General features: G+C 44.8%; 1 protein-coding gene across 2 annotated transcripts in view; it reads right to left on the bottom strand.

Moving 5' to 3' along the window:
* LOC115781526 (A-kinase anchor protein 13-like) overlaps nucleotides 1-13,731 on the bottom strand; it is an 85,538-nt gene extending 71,807 nt beyond the window's left edge. For both annotated transcript variants that reach the window (XM_030731212.1, XM_030731211.1), the window contains exon 1: nucleotides 13,313-13,731. The gene's annotated coding sequence lies outside the window, so the exon portion shown is untranslated. The remainder of the gene's footprint in view (nucleotides 1-13,312) is intronic.
* Between the last annotated feature and the right edge of the window lie 1,712 nt (nucleotides 13,732-15,443).

Below are 15,443 nucleotides of genomic sequence, written 5' to 3'. Positions count from 1 at the left end.
GCCACAGCTGCATGTTCCAGCCATTTCTGCTGCTCAGCTAAACTGTGTGCAAGAAAGGAGCAGCCCGTTTTCATCCCACATTTTTACAGGGTTCCTGTTGGTTTATCATCCGTCTCTCAATTTTTAGTAGCCTGGCACACTTCGGGCCCCGTAGTACCAACTGAGGATTGTTTAAATACCAAAGTTTTCGTGAGTATTGCTGCTCAACATGTCCATCCCAGCGCACACTGTACCCATCTTCTGATGGCTGCTTCCAATCCAATAATGGGCCATGACACAGAGCTCAAATCATCTCAGGCTTTCTTGAACATGACAGTGAGTTCACTGTACTCAAACGCCCTCCACAGTCACCAGAGCTCAATGGCCAAATTAACAATCTGGTACTTTCTTAAAAAAAAAAAGAAAAAAAAAGGATGCACTGGCCAGCTCAGCAACACTAAAAGGCCTGAAAGACAACAAATGTGGACTACTGCAGAATTATTTACTTTTTATCTAACACTGACACATTCATACGCCTAAAAATCTAGCCCCATACACCTCAGAAAGTATTCAGCTGTGCTCCTGGAACCACCAACCTTCTGGATAGTAGGTGACCTGCTCTACCTCCTGAGCTACAGCCAATTCAATTCAATTCAATTCAATTCAATTTTATTTATATAGCGCCAAATCACAACAAACAGTCACCTCAAGGCGCTTTGTATTGTGGGTAAAGACCCTACAATAATACAGAGAAAACCCAACAGTCAAAACGACCCCCTATGAGCAAGCACTTGGCGACAGTGGAAAGGAAAAACTCCCTTTTAACAGGAAGAAACCTCCAGCAGAACCAGGCTCAGGGAGGGGCAGTCATCTGCCGCGACCGGTTGGGCTGAGGGGAGAGAAAGACATGCTGTGGAAGAGAGCCAGAGATTAATATCAATTAATGATTAAATGCAGAGTGGAGTATAAACAAAGTAAATAAGGTGAATGAGAAACAGTGCATTATGTGAACCCCCCATGCCAATCAAAGCCTTCATCTTGCAGGAACAGCCTGCATACCCTGGCCACATGAAACCGGGCATTGCTGTGCCCCAGGAGGAACCCTGGACCCACTGCACCAGCGTAGGGTCTGACAGTGGGTCCAAGGATTTCAACCTGATACCTAATGGCAGTCTCGATGCAGTTGCCTACCCTGTAGAGGTCTGTGCGTCCCTTCGTGGATATACCACCCCAGAACATCACTGACCCACCACCAAACCAGTCATCCTGAATGATGTTACAGGCAGCACAATGTTCTCGATGGCTTCTCCAGGCCCTTTCACATCTGTCATGTGTGCTCAGGGTGAACCTGGTCTCATCTGTAAAAAGCACATGTGCCAGTGGTGGACCTGCCAGCTCTGCTATTCTATGGCAAATGCCAATCGGGCTCCATGGTGCCAGGCAGTGAGCACAGGGCCCACTACAGGACGTCAGGCCACCCTCACGAAGTCTGTTCCTGATTGTTCTGCTTGGTTGCTCAGAGACATTCACACCAGTGGCTGCTGGAGAGCATTTTGTAGCTTTGGCAGTGCTCATCCTGTTCCTCCTTGCACAAAGGAGAAGGTACTGGTTCTGCTGAGGAGTTATGGAACTTCTACGGCCCTGTCCAGCTCATCTAGAGTAATTGCCTGTCTCCTGGAATCTCCTCTGCGCTCTGAGACTGCGCTGGGAGACACAGCAACCCTTCTGGCAATGGCCCGTATTGATGTGCCATCCTGGAGGAGTTGGACTACCTGTGCAGCCTCTGTAGGGTCCAGGTATGGCCTCATGCTACCAGCAGTGACACTGACCCTAGCCAAATGCAGAACTAGAAAAGATGGAGGAAGGAAAACACGTGTGTCCTCGACCTGTAAAACCATTGTCTCATTGTTGCCCCTCTAGTGCAGCTGTTGTTAATTTCATGAACACCAGAGCAGCTGAAACTGATCAAGTTTAAACACTTGATGCTATACTCCGATTAAAAAGTGATCCTTTGATTTGTTTTGAGCAGTGTATATCATAAAAGTTGAAATTTGACAACTGCATTTCATACTTGACACATTTCCAGTTCATACAAGCCCACCGTAATCCAAACTGGACGATGAGTTTAGGAAGAGTGACCACCTGAAATTTAGCACCTACCATCATTTGGGCCACTTCTGCCAAAATTCAGGGTCAAAATGTGTTTTATTCATTCTCAAGTACATTTTCATGATGTGAGGAGGAGAATATAAAATATTAATAATAAATAGTAAAGTTAAAAAATAAACATAATCAAGAAAATCAAAACAGCCCTTCGATTGTGACGTTGTGGCCTTTAAAGCTATACAGATATCGTTCAAACTCATGTCTTTTCTTATCATGTCTTTACAAAGAACTGAGCCATACATTGAATCTGAATCAAAAATGTTAATATCTATTGCTGAAAAGTTTTGTAAAGCACACAGAGTTATTAACATACTCCACCTCACAAACACCATCAACAATCCTTCCTTCCAACAATCTTTATCTCACTATAAGGTATTACAATCACAGCATCAATGTAAGGACTCTCAAATGTCAGCAAATTCCTGGAGGGAGACGGCTGAAATGATCCGAATGTTTGTCTTTGACAAAGAGCTGATCATAAGAAAGAGCGAGGAGCCAGGAGGGAAAAAAGTCCCAGCATTTTACTTGTTTCTGTCACGGCTGGCACCACATATAAATCATCAGGACACGACCACACTGTAAGTCACACGTAATGCACCACACACAAGCATACAGACACAGCGTGTGTATTTGGACTGAGTTTTGTGGGGGCAGAGAAAAGGTCTTTGCACTGTAAATGTGACTGAGTACAGCAAACCTGATGGTGCCTTCCAGAAAACGGGACATTAGGAGACTACCAATAAAATGGCGTCCACACTACTATGTGAATTCTGTAAATTGTTTTCCAACTTGACATTCAGTTTTTGCTGGTTTGTTTTTTGTTGTTGACACTGACAGTTTCTCCTGAGGAGAGTCCATGCTCTCACTGCTGCACCACGTTAACAAGAGTGATCTTCTGATGTCGGAGGTTTCATGAATGCAGCCTGAGCTGACCAAAATAAATTAATCAGGCATATTTGAACTTATCAGATCATCCCATCATGTGGAAATGACTTCTGCATATTTTTCAGTTGCACTTTATTACAAATTCAACATGATGTCACAAAGTTTGCAGGTGCCTTAGCAGCAGTTTTAGTAATATACTCTCTGTAGTAAACTTTAAAAAATGGTATTTTAACAGTAATTTAAAAAAAAAAAAATCAGACAAATCTTCTGTGAATAATTATAGGAAAAATCACAGACACGCTGAGATGGGAAGGCTTCTTGTCTGGGGGAAGTACGACATACCAAACATGTAGAGTGGAATGAATCTTCCACTCCAGCTAAATCAACCACAGACCCACACAGAGTTTTAAATCCTTTGAAAGCCTGACTCTTAGCCTTGTCCACCCTAACTGGAAAACTTATTTGTTGTTATCTATCATCCACCTGGATCTTACTCAGAGTTTCTGTCTGATTTCTAAGATTTTTTTTCTGATTTAGTGCTCAGTTAATTATAGTGGGTGATTTTAACATCCATGTAGATGCTGAAAATGACAGCCTCAACACTGCATTTATACTATTATTAGACTCAACTGGCTTCTCTCAAAATATAAATGAGCCCCCCCACACACACACTTTAGTCACAGTCTGGTTCTTGTACTTGTTATGACATAGACACTGAACATTTAACAGCATCCCCCGAACACCCTCTTCTGCCTGATCATTTCTTAATGATGTTTAAATTTACAATAATGGACTACACAGCAGTGGGGAACAAATTTAATTACAGCAGATATATCTTTCTGAAAGAGCTGTAACTCAGTTTAGGGATTTTTAAAAGGGAGTTTTTCCTTCCCTCTTGGCCAAGTGCTTGCTCATAGGGGTCGTCTGATTGTTGGGGTTTTCTCTGTATTATTGTAAATGGACTGGTTCTTATAGAGCACCTTTCTACTCTACTTGAACACTAATACCACCTTATACAGCATGTCTGCCATTTACATACAAGTTTATACAAGCTCTTTCTACATCTACGTGCTTTCTATCTAACATTCACACGCAATACCACTCCGATGAACGTGTCGGGAGCAACTTGGGGTTCAGTCTCTTGTCTAAGGATACTTTGGCTGGAGAATGGAGCAGCCAGGAATCAAACCACCAACCTTCCGCGTGGTAGATGACCTGCTCTAGCTCCTGAGCTACAACCAATTATTGTAGGGTATTTACTTTAAAATATAAAGTGCCCTGAGGTGACTGTTGTTGTGATTTGGTGCTATATGAATGAAACTGAATTTAATTGGATATCACCAATATTTATAAATGAATCAATATATTTGCTGTACTACAGCGGTCACCTTTTAAAGCTTGAAAGAATGAATTATTACACTGTAGGCTCTGAAGTTTTTGTTTACCTGCTGTAGGTGTAAATCCCACAGTGAAGAGTAAGGTTTGTGGAAACTAAAGCTTGGAAGAAATTGTGGTGTTTGAGCGCTGAGGTGTTTCAAGGAAAATCATTCTGGCCACATATGTGATCATCAGAGTTGAGCTTTGGCTGGTACTCAGCCACAACAGCCTATTGACAGTGGAGACTCTGATTTGCAGGCAATTACAGTTGCAAAGATATTTTTACATGCGCCAAATTCCACAGGGATGACACAGTGACCGCCTTAGGAAATTACTCCACAGATCACCCAGCAGAATTATCACTGTGATTTAAGATGGCGGATGATGGACCAACTTTTGTCCTGAAACGGAAAGTTTGGAAATGATTTGAACAGCGTTACCATGGTGAGACAGAGGGGTAAGACAGCCTGCTTTTAGTGACACAGGCACGTTGATAAGCTCATGGAGCAAAACGAATGACACATGAGACAAAAGCTAAAGCCAATAAATAATTATCACTCCATTCCTCCAATTTCATTACAGCCTTTCCTCCCCTGCAGTGACACAAATGCATTCCAATCCTAAACTTGCTTTCTGTCCTGCTTGCACAACCACCCTGCCTGTAACACATTTAGGGGGCATCTGTTAAGTGCATATACAAAAAACAAACCTGGGCTTCACTCTCCCCCAAAATGCACTGAATTATTAAATGGAATTAGCCAAAACAGCACCCTAGTGGGTGACACTGAGTGTGTCCAGATTCAAGGGGTGCATCATGCAGCCAGGAGAGTGGGGTGGCTGTAGCTCAGGAGGTACAGCAGGTCACCTACTGATCGGTTCAATTCTCCAGGCTGCACGCCAATGTATCCTTGGGCAAGATACTTAACCCCAAGTTGCTCTCTGATGCAACTTGGAGTGTGAATGTTAGATAATTGAAGCACTTAGCTTAGTTAACCATGGGTAAATGTAAACATGCTGTATAAGCGCTCAGACTACTCAGACTGAGTAGAAAAGTGCTATATAAGAACTAGTCCATTTACCAAGAGTGGCTGTGAAATTGGACAGTCAAGCCTTCAGATCTGCATCACAAGCTATTCTGCCCTTACCTCAGCGAAGCTCCTGTCTCCTAGCAAACGTGACAGAATGAAGGAGAGAGTTGTGGAAAAAAAGCTGAAAAAACATAGTCCAAAGATTTAATCCTCGAGGAACTCAGCAGCTGTACTGTCATCTCGCTTATCTGTGTGCACAGATTGGCTGGAAAAATGTCACAAAGCTGAAAACAGGCTTTTTTTGATTGAGTTCACAAAAAAGCTGATTTACACAGATAAATTATATTATTATTGAGCCAGCTCTGCAACCCGGTTGATGGGCGATGTGGTGGACAGTGGAAGGAAGCACCCAAAGCACCCTCTGCAGACCGCCCTGTGTGATGCTCCACTCGCCGAACAGAAAGGACAAGCCACAGGTCTCAGTTTCAGCACCGCATCCATGTCGCTGATCTTGCTTTGGTAGATCCAGCAACACTGCCAGAGACTTCCTATTCAGGCAGACATCAGCCTGTTGTGCTGTTACTGTTTAAAAAAACAGTCACTCCCAGTTAACTCAAAACAGTGTGTATGAACAACTCCAGTCTGCTTTCTGCTGCACCACAGCACAGCAACTGCTCTCCTGACAAATCACAAATGACCGTCTCATGGCAGCTGATGCTGGTCTACTTTCCTTCGCCATCCTCCTTTATCTCAGTGTGGCTTTTGATACTATCTCCCACAACATCCTCCTCTATCTTCCACTGGCATCAACCCCCCCCCCCCCCCCCGACTGGTTTTGTTGGTATCTCACAGGCCGCACTCAGTTCATCAAACTCCAGTCTTTCAGATCCCACCCTTCCTCTGTCACTTCAGGTGTCCCCCAGGGCTCCATCCTGGGCCCCCTTTTCTTCATCACATACCTCCTTTCCCTTGACAATATCTTTTCCAAAATCATCATCCACTTCCATTGCTTCGCTGATGACACCCAGCTCTGACATCCACCAAACCAAACTTCACACCCACCCTCCTCCCTCACCACCTGCTGAAATCAAATCCTGGTTTACCTCAAAATTTCTTAAACAGCAACTGAATTCATCCTCACTGGAACAAAATCCACCCTATGCAAAGTCAGCAGTTGCTCCCTCATGATTGACAGCTCCTCAGTTTCCCCCCCTCCTCAGGTTAAGTCTGAGTGTCATCCTTGACTTCACTTTATCATTTTACTCTCACATCAATATTATGACTCAGTCTGCATATATCTATGAATACCATATCAATATGCACAGGTTATGTACAGGATGAGGGTTAATGAAACTAAATAGCCATGCGTTTTTCCTGACATTCAGGTTCATTTTATATATAGCAATATACACTGCTCAAAAAAATAAAGGGAACACTCAAATAACACATCCTAGATCTGAATGAATGAAATATTCTCATTGAATACTTTTTTCTGGACAAAGTTGAATGTGCTGACAACAAAATCACACAAAAGTCATCAATGGAAATCAAATTTATTAACCAATGGAGGCCTGGATTTGGAGTCACACACAAAATTAAAGTGCAAAAACACACTACAGGTTGATCCAACTTTGATGTAATGTCCTTAAAACAAGTCAAAATGAGGCTCAGTATTGTGTGTGGCCTCAATGCCACACACAATGCCTGGGCATGCTCCTGATGAGGTGGCGGATGGTCTCCTGAGGGATCTCCTGGACTAAAGCATCCGCCAACTCCTGGACAGTCTGTGGCGCAACGTGACGTTGGTGGATGGAGCGGGACATGATGTCCCAGATGTGCTCAATCGGATTCAGGGCTGGGGAACGGGCGGGCCAGTCCATAGCTTCAATGCCTTCATCTTGCAGGAACTGCTGACACACTCCAGCCACATGAGGTCTAGCATTGTCCTGCATTAGGAGGAACCCAGGGCCAACAGCACAGCATCATATGGTCTCACAAGGGGTCTGAGGATCTCATCTCGGTAACTAATGGCAGTCACGCTACCTCTGGCGAGCACATGAAGGTCCGTGCGGCCCTCCAAAGAAATGCCACCCCGCACCATTACTGACCCACTGCCAAACCGGTCATGCTGAAGGATGTTGCAGGCAGCAGATCGCTCTCCACGGCGTCTCCAGATTCTGTCACGTCTGTCACATGTGCTCAGTGTGAACCTGCTTTCATCTGTGAAGAGCACAGGGCGCCAGTGGCGAATTTGCCAATCCTGGTGTTCTCTGGCAAATGCCAAGTGTCCTGCACGGTGTTGGGCTGTGAGCACAACCCCCATCTGTGGACGTCGGGCCCTCATACCATCCTCATGGAGTCGGCTTCTAACCGTTTGTGCAGACACATGCACATTTGTAGCCTGCTAGAGGTCATTTTGCAGGGCTCTGGCAGTGCTCCTCCTGTTCCTCCTTGCACAAAGGCGGAGGTAGCGGTCCTGCTGCAGGGTTGTTGCCCTCCTACAGCCTCCTCCACGTCTCCTGGTGTACTGGCCTGTCTCCTGGTAGCACCTCCAGCCTCTGGACACTACGCTGACAAACACAGCAAACCTTCTTGCCACAGCTCGCATTGATTTGCCATCTGGGATGAGCTGCACTACCTGAGCCACTTGTGTGGGTTGTAGAGTCCGTCTCATGCTACCACGAGTGTGAAAGCACCACCAACATTCAAAAGTGACCAAATCAGCAGCCAGAAAGCATAGGTACTGAGAAGTGGTCTGTGGTCCCCACCTGCAGAACCACTCCTTTATTGAGTGTGTCTTGCTAATTGCCAATAATTTCCACCTGTTGTCTATTCCATTTGCACAACAGGAAGCAACAGTGTTGCTTCCTAAGTGGAAAGTTTGATTTCACAGAAGTTTGATATACTTGGAGTTATATTGTGTTGTTTAAGTGTTCCCTTTATTTTTTTTGAGCAGTGTACATGAACTTTTAAAAGACTACAGGACCTGCCACATAAGTTTATGAGGTGATTTAAAAAAAAATTTTAAGTTAAAAATATTTTAAAAATATATAATAAAAAAGTGTATTCATTTCCTTCTACTTGGTCTGCCACTACTGCCATTTTTAAAGAAAAAATGCCCTGTCAGCTTCAGCCCGCAATGAATCTTGGGATTTGGTGCGCTGCGAAGGATCCACCTGATGCATCCTTCAAAACCCGGGAAATGGAGTACGCATTTGTGGGCCACATTTGGAGGTGCTTTTGAATTTGGACAGCCTTCGTCGCCTTGCCGTGACATAATCGACCCATGAATGCGTCCTTCAAAGGATGTAGCCCCTGAATCTGGACACGCCTAGGATGGGTTAGATTGCAGTAAAAGATGTGCCCGGTTTACAATGGAAGTCTATGTGGAAAATCTCAACATCAACTTTCTGCACTTTCATCCTGGGAAAAACAGCTGCACCATGATTGGTCATCAGTTTACCCATTTTGACAGTTCACAGTTGCTGCTAAGCATCTAAAGAACCTGAGAGATGGAAGATAAAGCTAGAAATGAAGAAGCGCAGAGTGTCAGCTGTTCCCATCTCATATTTCCTCACCAGCTGACTTAATATTGTGGCTTTAATATCACTTAGCTGCCTCTCTAGAGTCTGTCCTCCTGTGGTCAGATGGACTCTAACTCCACTGTCTCGGACTGCAGCTGGACACATTAGTTCTTGCTCTGTTTGCTTAAGGATCACTCTAACTAGAAACTGAAGAAGGTGGAGAGCTGGGTCATCTACCACTATGCCAAAGTCACCTAGAGCAGAAAAAGCACTGCTGCAGAACAGCTGCAGGCCCAGACGGTGGAGTTGGAGTTCATCTGCAGAATGAGAGACTCTTTGGAGGAGATATATTTTACTTAATAAATTATTTAACAAAGCACACATGCACACATAGCACTGCTGTGCATCTCAGCACCCTAAACAAGTACAACTTAGAACAATATATGAAGAGCTCAAAAGACATGCTAGGAGACTGACAGAGAGAGGATGACTCAACAGTAAAACATGCAGCACTCGTTAACCCCACATAGTACGGCTGACTGCTGTGTGCTCCAGTGTGCCTTTTAAAGTGCCTGTAAGATAAAGCTATAAATAAAGGAGTGCTTGACAGCCACATGTTCTCAGAGTTTTCTCCTCCCTTCAAGAAACACGACACACATCATCTCGGTCTGCCAGCCCCCGTGTACTCTGCTCAGGAAATGTCTTCTGTTCTCACCACAGCACTCATTCTGTCTGTCAACATAAAGAAGGCCTGCTCATTTTTCAAATTCCCCTGTTTCCACACTTGATCTGAAACAGACCATCCAGATGCTCACTAACTATATGTGGAAGAGCATTTAAGACTCAACAAAATGAACACAGTCCCCTCTGTTACGGTCTGAACTCAAGAACAGGGGGTATCCAACACGTGATGTCACTGGTTAGCTCTTCTTCTGTAGTAAACCTTATTACCCTTATTAGTTCACCTACAGTTTAACAAATTCCCTTATCTGTCTTTTCTGAATCACTCTTCATTTATTTTGATGGAAAACATGATGAGATGAACTGATAAGGGCAGAGTGAAGTGCACTGACACGGGTCTGCTGTGCTGAACAAAAAAAGCAAATTACTTCACTTTTTCAGGTAAATTACATAAACGTAGATAACTCTGAAACAGAATAAAAGATTGACGCAGCTTCCTGTAGGGTTGCAGCAAGAAAAAATTCACAGGCCGGTGGACCGCCCTATTGGCTGCCCCGGCTTAAAGACTGCGGTGATAGTGATCCGCTCAGAACAGCTGAAATTCTCTGCCCGGCGCAACAGTACTTCAGAGCGTAGCCTGTGCAAAGTTAAAATTTCTTATCGAGCAGGCTCCAAAAACAACCTGCACAGGCACATGCAAACTCTTCATCCATCAGTGCAATTAGAAGAACAAAACAGGGCAGGTCATACCAGGAAGGAGAAACAGGATCAACTCCTCAAAGGCCCTCGGTTTTTTCTGAGTGCCAATCTTTTATTTTTTTATCATTTATATTTGAAGCACTCTATTCTATGTTGAGAATATAAATAAACATTGGATATAATGTATGTTAGTAACTTCGGGCAGATGGGGTGCCCGGAAAAGAAGGCAGCTTTTCCTCTTGCTTGCAGCAAACTTCAGTGCAAGCTGCGAGAGATCCAGAACAAGTGGTGGTCCGTTCTAGCACAGAGGACCCAGTTATGCGTGGACAGAAGGGACTCTAAGGGCTTCCTGAAGGCAGTTTATGGTCCTTCTTTTCATGTCCAAAGTCCACTGCACGGCACAGATGGCAAGACAAGATAGACAAGACAGATAGACAAGGGCTCCATCATGAGCCGTTGGTCCAAGCACTTTAACACTCTTTTCTCCGTCAACCGGACAGTGAAGCTCGCGGCCCGTGAGCACTTCCCACGGCAACCTATTAAGACAGTTTTAGATGAAGCACCAACACTTGAAGAGACCACTAAAGCACTATCACATGGACCTTTGTTCATTCAGTCTGTTTATATGTTATGTTATTTGTGCAGAGTACTAGATGTACAGGAGTACACACAGGAGGAAGTGTACTTCACTGCAGACTGGCTTTTTAAAGAATCAGTCAGCCTTTTGCTATTTTTGCTCTGGATCGTTTCTGTTTACATTTTAATAGCACAGCTGTGAGTCTTTTGTTATGGAGGAAAAAAGCATTAATTTATTTGAGGAGCATTATTATTTAAATATGCCAATAGTTTAATTTTGAGCAATTTCTCATGTACATCTACAGCTGAATGTTAATAAAAGTGCCCGTGTGACATCTGGAACATGTAGCTTTGACTCAGAAGTGCCTTTTTGTTTATACCTTTTGGGAAGAAAAAATATCAATATATATATTGTTTGATTCAAGGTGGGGTGGAATTCCATCAAAGATCAGCTCTGAGCCCCTTTATGTTTGCGATGGCTGAGAGATGAGGTCAGGTAGGAGTCTCTGTGGACTACGATGTTTGCAGATGACACTGTGACCTGTAGTGAGAGTAGGGAGCAGGTGGAAGAGAGCCTGGAGAGGTGGAGGTATGCTCTAAATGAAAGTCAGTCAGTGTGTGAATGAGGTGCAGGTGAGTGAGACAGGTGGAAAGGTCAAGGGGTGATTTGTGACAGAAGGATGGCATCAAGAGTGAAAGGGAAGGTTTACAAGATGGTACTGAGACCTACTATGATGGATGGTTTGGAGACTGTGGCACTGACAAAAAGGAGGCCGAGATGGAGGTGTTCACTGGGAGTGACCGGGATGGACAAGATCAGAAATGAGTGAATCAGAGGGACAGCTCAGGCTGAGCTGAGACAAAGTTAGCAAGGTGAGGCTGAGATGGTTTGGACATGTGCAGAGGAGGGACAGTGGATATACTGGTTATATTGTTGGAAGATAGAGCTTTAAGGTAAGAGAAAAAGAGGAAGTCCTCAGAGAAGATTCATGGACATAGCAAAGGAGGACATGCAGAGGGTTGGTGTAACACTAGAGTGCTGGGATAGAGGGAGATGGAGGCAGCTGATCTGTTGTGGTGACCCCTAAAGTGAGCAGCCACAAGAAGAAGAAGAAGACGGTAGTGCACCAGCTTCAGTACATCTGCATCCAGGAGTTGCAGGGTTAGTCCTCAAAGGTAGAGGGGCTTCCCACCACTGTAGGAATTAGCAGTTGAATATTTTCAGTCAGCGAATGAGCCGAATAAACAGAAAAGTAATGTTTAGAGTTCTTTGCTGCTTTGGAGAAGAAGAACTGGCTTTGGTAAAACTGGAGGTGGCCATATATTAGGCATTCTGTGGAAAAACATTTTTGTAGAGACAGACAAAGAAAGTGTAACTGAAGGGATGTGTCACATCACGGCCAAGACCTGGCCCATTTAATAGATCGGGTACGAGGGATGAGCCTTCCTCCTCCAGTGTTTGGAACAGGAAAGGCTGGCATGAATGGGAGCGCCGGTGCTGAGTAAGCAGCTCAACTGTACTGAGAGAGAAAAGCTAACAGCTGTATAGAGAATGAACAGATTAGCAAACCTCCCTCCCATCAGCACTCACACATCCACCACAGCATGGCTGTCTGTGAACGCCTCTTCATGAACTCTTCAAAAGGAGCATTTCACAGCTTGTTGAAGGACATGAAGCCGGTGCAGCGAGGACAGAGAGGAAATCTTTCATTCCTCATGCAGCACATCTGTCCAGCAGAGAACTGCTCTGTCATCTTAACTGTTTATTTCAAGCCTGCACTGAATCCCTGCCCTCACACCCTTTACTGCCCCGTCCACAACATTTCACACACTGAGCATTTCATTAGAAACTTTGCTTATTTTCCTTTGTTGAGTTTTAGATATTTCGTTTCTGATATTATTTTTTATTGATTTAAGTCTATTGTTATTTTAGTTGATTGCATTTATTTTGATTTTCAGGGTACTTTATTTGTTGTTGGGTTTTTTTAACCTTATTAATATGTTTGCTTTGTGATATTTGCCTTCTCGCCTCCCCCACAGCCAGGCTGCTGCCTCTCACACTGAGCGAGGCCTTGGCTGACCGGAGTCTCCTTGAGCTTCAGTTTGTCCCTCTGAGGATCAGCACAGACACCAGCGCTGCGCTGCTGAGCGCGCCGCCGCGGCTGTTCGCTGACGTGCCCAAAGTGGCTAAAATCACAGCTGCAGACGCGCGCGCGCACACACACACACACACACACACACACACACACACACACACACACACACAGGTACAACAAAGAAAAGCAGTTTGTTTCCAAACTCCGAGCCGTAAACCGCAGCGCTCGTGCGGAGCCGCAAAAGTTGCGAACACCAGAAAGTGCGCAGACAGCGGCGCTGCCCGACAAAGCCTCTGCTTACCTCGCTGTTTTCTGCCCGCAGCCAGCTCCGCTCACCGTGACAGGCGCGACAAACCGAGTGTCCTACAGGTCCCCGGGCTCCTGTCACAGGGTCCGTGCGGAGAGGCAGCCTCGGGGTCAGGCTGTGCGCAGAGGCGACGCCGCTTTTCCGGACGGAAGTTTCAAGTCAAAGTCGGTGCACGCGCTGCTGAAGAGTCACAGCGCCGCGAGCCTCTGACAGCATCCGGACGGAGCTGCTGGCAGCAACAGTTTGGTCGGACAATTAATGTCTGCTTTAGTTAAGGGGAGCGCTGTTCCTGCGGCTGTGAACCCGGGAACTTTGTGTCCAGCTGCTGTCGATCACGGCCAACAACGAGCTCTGAAAGGCTGTTCCAGCTAAAGTCTGTTTCTTGTCATTGGCGTGCACTCTGAGAACAACGAGCAGACTGTGTTTACTGTGATTTGTGGCGCTGAACTCAGTGAAAAGCCCACTGTAAGAAAGACTGACCCCTCGTGGTGCAACAACAGTACACCAGAAGATCACACTGAAACTCATTGCACAACTTGTGCTTCATAAAACAGCTCACAAATGGAGCCACATGTCATTTGTGGGTCACTCCCATGGAACACTTCTACCCATTCCAATCAGCCTATTCTGTGACCAACAACCACACTGGCTGTGCCACAGCAGCACGTGACCAGCATGAGGCGGAGGTGCCAGGCCGTTGTGGCCTCACATGATGCTGAGGCCCGCGTTTGTTAAAATAATTAATTGTTAAGTTGCCAATTTGTCTCATTTTCTTCAGACTTAAATCATCCAATCCAATAAACAACACCAACAAGAGTCAATAGCAGAATCAGCTGTTTGGCACTGGCAGAGAAGATCTTCACAGGCACAACCCACAAATGCATTCCCTTAGAAATGTGGCTCCATTTAAGGGAAATAATCAGGCTTTCCAACTGTATAGAATTAATTGCATTATTTGCATTGTTGCAACACAGAAATAATCAACCAAACACAAATTTCCTTAGTTTTAGTGCTAAGTTTAGATTGTTTAACAGATTTTCAAGAACAAGGCTGATGTACAGAGCTGTAGCAACAGCAGAGGGATACAGACGATGAGCCGTACCAGGAAGATATGGGAAAGAACTGTTGAAGTTAGGTTAGGAAGAGGTGTGATCTGTAAGCAGCAGTATGGCTTCATGCCAGGAAAGAGCACTATAGATGTGATGTTTGAGAGTGCTGATGGAGAAGTACAGAGAGGGTCAGAAGGAGCTGGATTAAGATCAGAAATGAGTGCATCAGAGGGACAGCTCACATCTCCAACATTGTCTCAGTTTGGAGACAAAGTTAGAGGCCGAGATGTTTGGACATGTGCAGAAGAGCAACAGTGGATATACTGAACCTGCCAGACAGGAGGAAAAGAGGAAGACCTCAGAGGAGGTTCACAGATGTAGTGAAGGAACTACAATGACCTCTGTCCTCCCATTGATATCAGGCTTCACAAGAATTATTAAAACATTAGACCACAATTTTTAAGTTACTGAGTGCAGATAAATGGACAAAAAATAATAAAAAAATACAATTTTACTGAATTTTGGTTGAAAATTTAAATCTATAATCATGATAAAGCAGAAGAGAAGTCGTCAGAATATGTCATCAGTCACAGATTATGCAGATCCCAGCAGTAGTCACACTATTTTCTGTAGTTGGATCATTTTATGTTGCATGTTTGTCATTTTGCAGGTGAGCTTTAATAACATTTAAACAGATTTATATGATTTTTGCTGTTTCCTGTCATTTATGCATACCAGTGGCTCACTGCCACTTTATTAGGTCCACCTTGCTAATACCAGGTTGGACTTCCCTTACCTGTGGAGGGTAAATGATTGGCATCTGAACAGGACACCTCCTTGACGGGGCCCTTGGGCATGTCCTACAGGAGACCCCAGGGCGGACCCAAGACATACTGGAGACATTATGTCTCTCGGCTGTCTTTGGAACACCACGGTATCCCTCCGGAAGAGCTTGCGGCAGTGGGCAGGAAGAGGGAAGTCTGAGCATCTCTGCTTTTGCAGGATTTATGGTCCCACTTTGGTGTTTGTTTGCAGAGCTCTGTGGTTATGCAGAGAGAGGGATTGTGGGAGTTCAA

The sequence above is a fragment of the Archocentrus centrarchus genome, chromosome 6 (assembly GCF_007364275.1).
Source record: "Archocentrus centrarchus isolate MPI-CPG fArcCen1 chromosome 6, fArcCen1, whole genome shotgun sequence".
Taxonomy (NCBI): Eukaryota; Metazoa; Chordata; class Actinopteri; order Cichliformes; family Cichlidae; genus Archocentrus; species Archocentrus centrarchus.
The sequence above is the reverse complement of the archived record's forward strand: the minus strand, read 5'-3'. Positions and strand labels throughout refer to the sequence as shown.